We start from the raw sequence: 5,577 nt of genomic DNA on the forward strand, positions 1-5,577 counted from the left end.
TGCTCGTTACTCTTAAAATGTTATTTGGGCAAAGAACGAAGTTAGTATATTGATCATGTTACATTAATGATATTTGAGCAAAGAACGATGTCATCATGTTGGTCGTGTTACCTTACAAGGTTGTAAAGGTGTGAGTGATGGGGGCTCGAAAATTGACATTAGTCGTCCATCCTCTGGTGCGCTGTCAGTCTAAGTGAAATGGAGAAAGATACGTGAACAGCGGTAGCAGGAGAAAGGAGATGATGTTACTTTCCCCAACTATTAAATGATCTGGAGAGAGAGAGAGAGAGAGAGAGAGAGAGAGAGAGAGAGAGAGAGAGAGAGAGAGAGAGAGAGAGAGAGAGAGAGAGAGAGAGAGAGAGAGAGAGAGAGAGAGAGAGAGAGAGAGAGAGAGAGAGAGAAACCACTGACTGCTATGTATATCCCACGCAGTTGTGTTTACAACAAATTATGATTTGTTATAATAATAAGATTGAAGACCAGCTTATGTCTGGATATTCTTAAAAAAAAATGTTATTTGAGCAAAGAATGATGATACTAAGGCTTTGCACAGAACATCTGGTCTGGGAAGGGTGCAGTGATACTTGGTTTGGGCATGGAGGGGGGTGGTAGGGGTAGGGGTTTGGTGGGGGTGGATGGGGAGAGGGTAAGGCCGTCCCATTACCTTGTCTATCTCACAACGTCTCAAACCGCCGCAAAGGTTAGACCTTACCGAGATGGACTGCCGGTTCATTCATTCAGGAGTCTTGAACATTCTATGACATTGACTTGCTATGATAACGCCGTTGTGTGATACAAGCTCTGCACAACAGTAATGGCTGTAGGAAGAAGAGGTGATGGAGATTGAGTAAACATGCATACATTTCAATGATCACAGTTAAGAAAAACAATTGTAGGTAGAGATCGCGTCTCCGTGATGATGTATTGACTTATATTGAAATTTGTAACTAGCTCGTCATGATTGTAACTTGCTTAGCTAAAAATGAATTGTTGGGGTTCAGTCCTGGACTCCTTTATGCGTCTCTGCAAGCCTTTACTGCCCATATGACTGTCTTGTGTGAGATTGGACTGTTTAGCATCACGTAGGTAGTTCTTGACACACTATGTAACCCCGCCAACCCGTTCTCGCAAATTTAATAAGCCAATATTGACTTATTAGTTGCGTGCATAGGTGACATACTAGACATAATAGCTTCCCTTGAAAAGCTTCATAGAAAACACCGACCGTACCTAACCTACTTAGTATGTTAAAATAAGCATCTTTTTGCTTCGTAATTACAATTGTTACTTAACCTATTATAGGCATAGGTTAGGTAATAATTGTAATTACGAAGCAATAAGATGCTTATCTTAAGGTGGCGTTATAATTGTTTGGCCGAAAAAATTCGGCCAAACACGAAAAATTTATAAAAATACTACAACGTTCTGGCAACACCGTGGTGCAAACCGTTTAATGTTATGATAATAAATAACGTAATTAGAGCAAATTTTCCAGCCGCAATTGCCCGAAATCTGGTCCTCGCGGCTCGGGTGCGCCGTAGGGTGATGCGTCATACGTTGTAAGCGTCTAGTATTTCGCAATAGAGTGGAGAATATCTTGTTATGCATATACAAATTATAAACACACTCGCTGGCAACTGTCTTCTGTGAGAGGGAGGGGCTATAATCCGATTACTCTGGCTTAGTCACCCTCTCAGTGTCTGTGCCGGCAGTCGCATGCCTGACGCGCTCGCACAGATCGTATTTTCTTGCATATACTGCACAATGGATATAGTATCGGACAAGAAGAAAGCTCTAAAGGCAAGAGCTCTACGCGTTAGCCAAGTAAAGAAGGAGCGTAAAGCCACACTGAGGCAAAACAAGAGTTCCCTTGAGTGAAGAGAGAGGGCAGCCTCCCGCCCCCACAACACACTACCTCGCCTCACACCCAGGCACCCACACCTCCTGTGGCACGTGCCACACCTTTGTGGCACCTGCCACACCTCCTGCTGCACCTGCCACACCACCTGCGGCACCTGCCACACCACCTGCGGCACCTGCCACTCAAGATCTTTAACCTGCAACTCAAGACGTTCTCCCTCTTGATGTTGCAAGATGTTGCATATTTCAAACCAATTATATTAGGTTAGTATGTATTATGTTTTATATCTTGATACTATATCATAAATAATTGTAAATATAAAGCTGCTGTCTTTTTTTTTATTTTTTTTTATTTTTTTTTTTTATTTTTTTTTTTTAATAATTTTTTTTTTTTTTTTTTATCAGGCGATCTTCATGGAACTTACACACCTTACTGAAGGAATGCCAATCTACAAGGGTGGTAATTTTGATTGAAATTGGTAGTTCATCAACCTCAGCCAAAGGTGGCTGAACTTTGACCTTCATTTTTTTACAGGTAACTAATTTGCAACTATATGGTTGAATAACTTTTTTATTTATTATTCAATTTACATGGAACTTGCACATTATATGTAGAGTCTGTGCCTCTAAAAACTCAAGTTATATATTTCCCCTAAGATCATTTATTGATTTTATATATATTTATAAACATCATTTTGTTGCATAATTTTTTGGGTGAACTTTGAAAATTTGTATTATTGCACTAAATAGGTTTGGGATAATAATGCCACTAGACAACCTTTATTATATAGTATTGTGATAGCTGAGTATCATAGAAATAATATCAGTTGATATTTGTATTTGTTATATCAACTTTAAAACATGTAAAAAAATGGTTAAAAAAAGTTTTTTTTTTTCTCCCTCTCTATTTAGGCTGCGATGCTGAAACTTGGACCACTTGCAGCCCTCTTCACGTGTAACACGTCAATAAATTTTCATTGCACTAGAACAACTTTTATGAACCCTAACTATCGCCCCCTTAACATACTAAGAAGGTTAGGTAAGGTCGGTGTTTTCTATGAAGCTTTTCAAGGGAAACTATTATGTTAAGTATGCCACTTATGCACATATCTAATAAGTCAATATTGACTTATTAAATTTGCGAGAACGGGTTGAACCCCGCATATAATGTAGAGAGAGAGATGTATAAATAATCAGATAGCTTGTTAATCAATGTGTGTCAAACTCCCAGGACTGCATTTTGGAATTTGTATATTGCGCTCAAGGCTCACCTTTGAGAAAGAACATTGTCACACTCAATGATATGTGCCGTGTGAGCTCTGTCAGGAGAGAGTATGGTATGCCATATTGCTGTCACTCCCAGCAGTGTGGTGGTGGTGGTGTTGGTATGTGGTATGTCCTGCTATGTGGATGGAGGGGGGGGGGAAGGGGGGCGGCATGACTGACTGACTATGTTAGAGGTTGATGATGACATTCGCAACAGTTAGGCCTCAGCCTTTGAAGAGGTAACCCATGTGGACATATGGTGTCACTCCTCATAGCTATGTGGTAGGTATAGCCCACATATCCTTAGCGCTCTGGAAGCAGGGAGGGTACATAAAACTGTCATTCTTTAAGAAAAAATAATGACTACTTTCACACACAAACCCACTGCCAGCTGTTACCTCCCTTTCCCCTCCTTCTCCCCCTCCAGTCTTAAGACCCTGGTCTCTCACGCTCCCCTCAACACTTCCTGCCCATGTAGGGGGAGAACTAATGGACGTCATTGATATCCTCTCAGGTATTGGGGCTCCTCCCTTCCTTCACAACATAACCTACACTCCTCCTCTTCCTCCCTACATGACTGCATACCAACCACTTAGCTTCCAACCCCAACATGACACTCTCTCAAGTGACACCTGGCCGGATGCCACGCGTCATAACATCCGGGAAATTCCCCCCAAACCCTTTGTGACTAGAGTGACGCGCTGCGACTACGACGACGCACACCACCTGCCACCCAACAACATGACCTCCCCTCTTTCCTGACCACATACCCTAACACCGGACGCTCACACGCGCCAAACTTCCGGGAAATTCCCCCCAAAACCCTGTGTGACTAGACACCTGCGCACCACCTGCCCAGCTGACTCTATAGAGCCACCTGGGCAGGTGGTGCGCGCGGTTCTAGGCGTACTTTACACTACTGTTCTCAATATTGTGGAGCTGCTTGTCTGGTAAACCTTAGTGGACGGCTGCCGGAGTGTGATGCTCCTTGGGACAGTCCTCTGACCTTTTCTAGCCTTGTGCTCCTGCTGCCGTCCTCTCCAATTCTGCTGGGCATCTTTTCCTTTTCCTTCTGTTTCGTTTTTCTCCCACCTCTTCTCCTATCTGCTTGCCGTTTCCTGCCGATCTTTTGCTCGTTCTGGTTCTTCCCTTGGGCTTCTTCTATTTTGACGCCCGGGTGCTTGAGGAGGCATACTCTTGCACCCGTAGAACTGTAGTACCCGACGTCGAGAGCGAGGGGAACCTTTTATTGTCAATCCCCCTTTCGTCACTGAACCCGATCTCGACGGACTGTCGGTTTCTTAAGGTGACGTTTGTGGGGCGTATACTCACGACGCACCCCTAGGAGGCCCCGGCAAGATCGGCGATAGCTTCTTGTTGGGTGTCCTGCCTCTAATTGTGGCTCCATGGTGGGTGTGGGGGCACATTCGTGAATGAATTCTTTTTTCGTCATGATGATAACCCCTGTTTCGGCTGCTTCTGGTGTACCTTCTCAGGCTCGTGGGGTGGGCGACCAAGCCCCCGAGTCGGTCCGTATTGGAAGACCGGGCTCTGTAGCCTCCACTGCACTGGGCCCCGACCTTGCTCTTCCTTTGGCCTCTCTGACTCCTTCCCCTGGCTCCCCTCCCTCCTCTGTGGTTGGGTCGAGCCCCAAGCCCCCAGTGGTGACTACCTCGTCCCCTGGCGCGGCTCCTTCTCTAGTTGAACTTCTGCGCCTTTTAACCCCTCTCTCTCTGGGGGTTCTCACTGCCGTCCTCGTCACGGCCGCCCTCGCTCGATTCCTTCCAGTTCTGCTACCTATCAAGCCTTGTTTGGTCCCGCGTCGTGGGCCAAATATTTTGATCTCCTCCCTCTTGATTCTGCGCCTCCTGACAATTGCTCCCTCCATCGACATCTCGTTGATTCCGTGGATGCCTCCATTACTTTCAACCCCACTCGTCTCGGTACACGTGTCGTTGCAGCTCCTTCTCAGGATGCTGCTTCCCGCTTGGCTGCGTTATCCTGCCTTGCCGAGACCCCTGTTCGGGTCTCGAAGAACGCTCAGTTGAATGCTAGTGTTGGCACTATTTTGCTCCCGCCCCATGTTGCGACCGGTGTTCGGGACCTGCGCGACTGCCACGACGATATTCGACATATCCTTGCTGCCCAGGGCCATTCTATTCTCCAGGTGGACACGTTTACTCGTCCCCCTCGTGGTAGTCGCCGTCAACCCCTCTGGGTTGTTAAGATTACCTTTGATGGTAGGACCCTTCCACCCTCTGTCATTCTTGCTGGTGCCAGGTGCTCTGTCCAGGAGTACATTCCTTCTCCTCGGCTCTGCAACAAGTGCTGGAGGTTTGGGCATGGTGCCCTCCGCTGCTCCGGGACTGTCTCTCTCTGTCCTTTGTGTGGTGGCGAAGGTCACTCTAAGTCGGAGTGCACTTCTCCCCAGGCTCGTTGCCTCAACTGCGG

General features: G+C 46.1%; 1 long non-coding RNA gene across 1 annotated transcript; it reads left to right on the forward strand.

The window, feature by feature from the left end:
• Nucleotides 1-1,353: 1,353 nt before the first annotated feature.
• LOC138365755 (uncharacterized) lies at nt 1,354-2,851 on the forward strand. The gene is made up of 3 exons (XR_011228981.1): nt 1,354-2,124; nt 2,266-2,395; nt 2,773-2,851. It is a non-coding gene; the product is annotated as an uncharacterized lncRNA (long non-coding RNA).
• Nucleotides 2,852-5,577: the final 2,726 nt, after the last annotated feature.

The sequence above is a fragment of the Procambarus clarkii genome, chromosome 17, assembly GCF_040958095.1.
Source record: "Procambarus clarkii isolate CNS0578487 chromosome 17, FALCON_Pclarkii_2.0, whole genome shotgun sequence".
Taxonomy (NCBI): domain Eukaryota; kingdom Metazoa; phylum Arthropoda; class Malacostraca; order Decapoda; family Cambaridae; genus Procambarus; species Procambarus clarkii.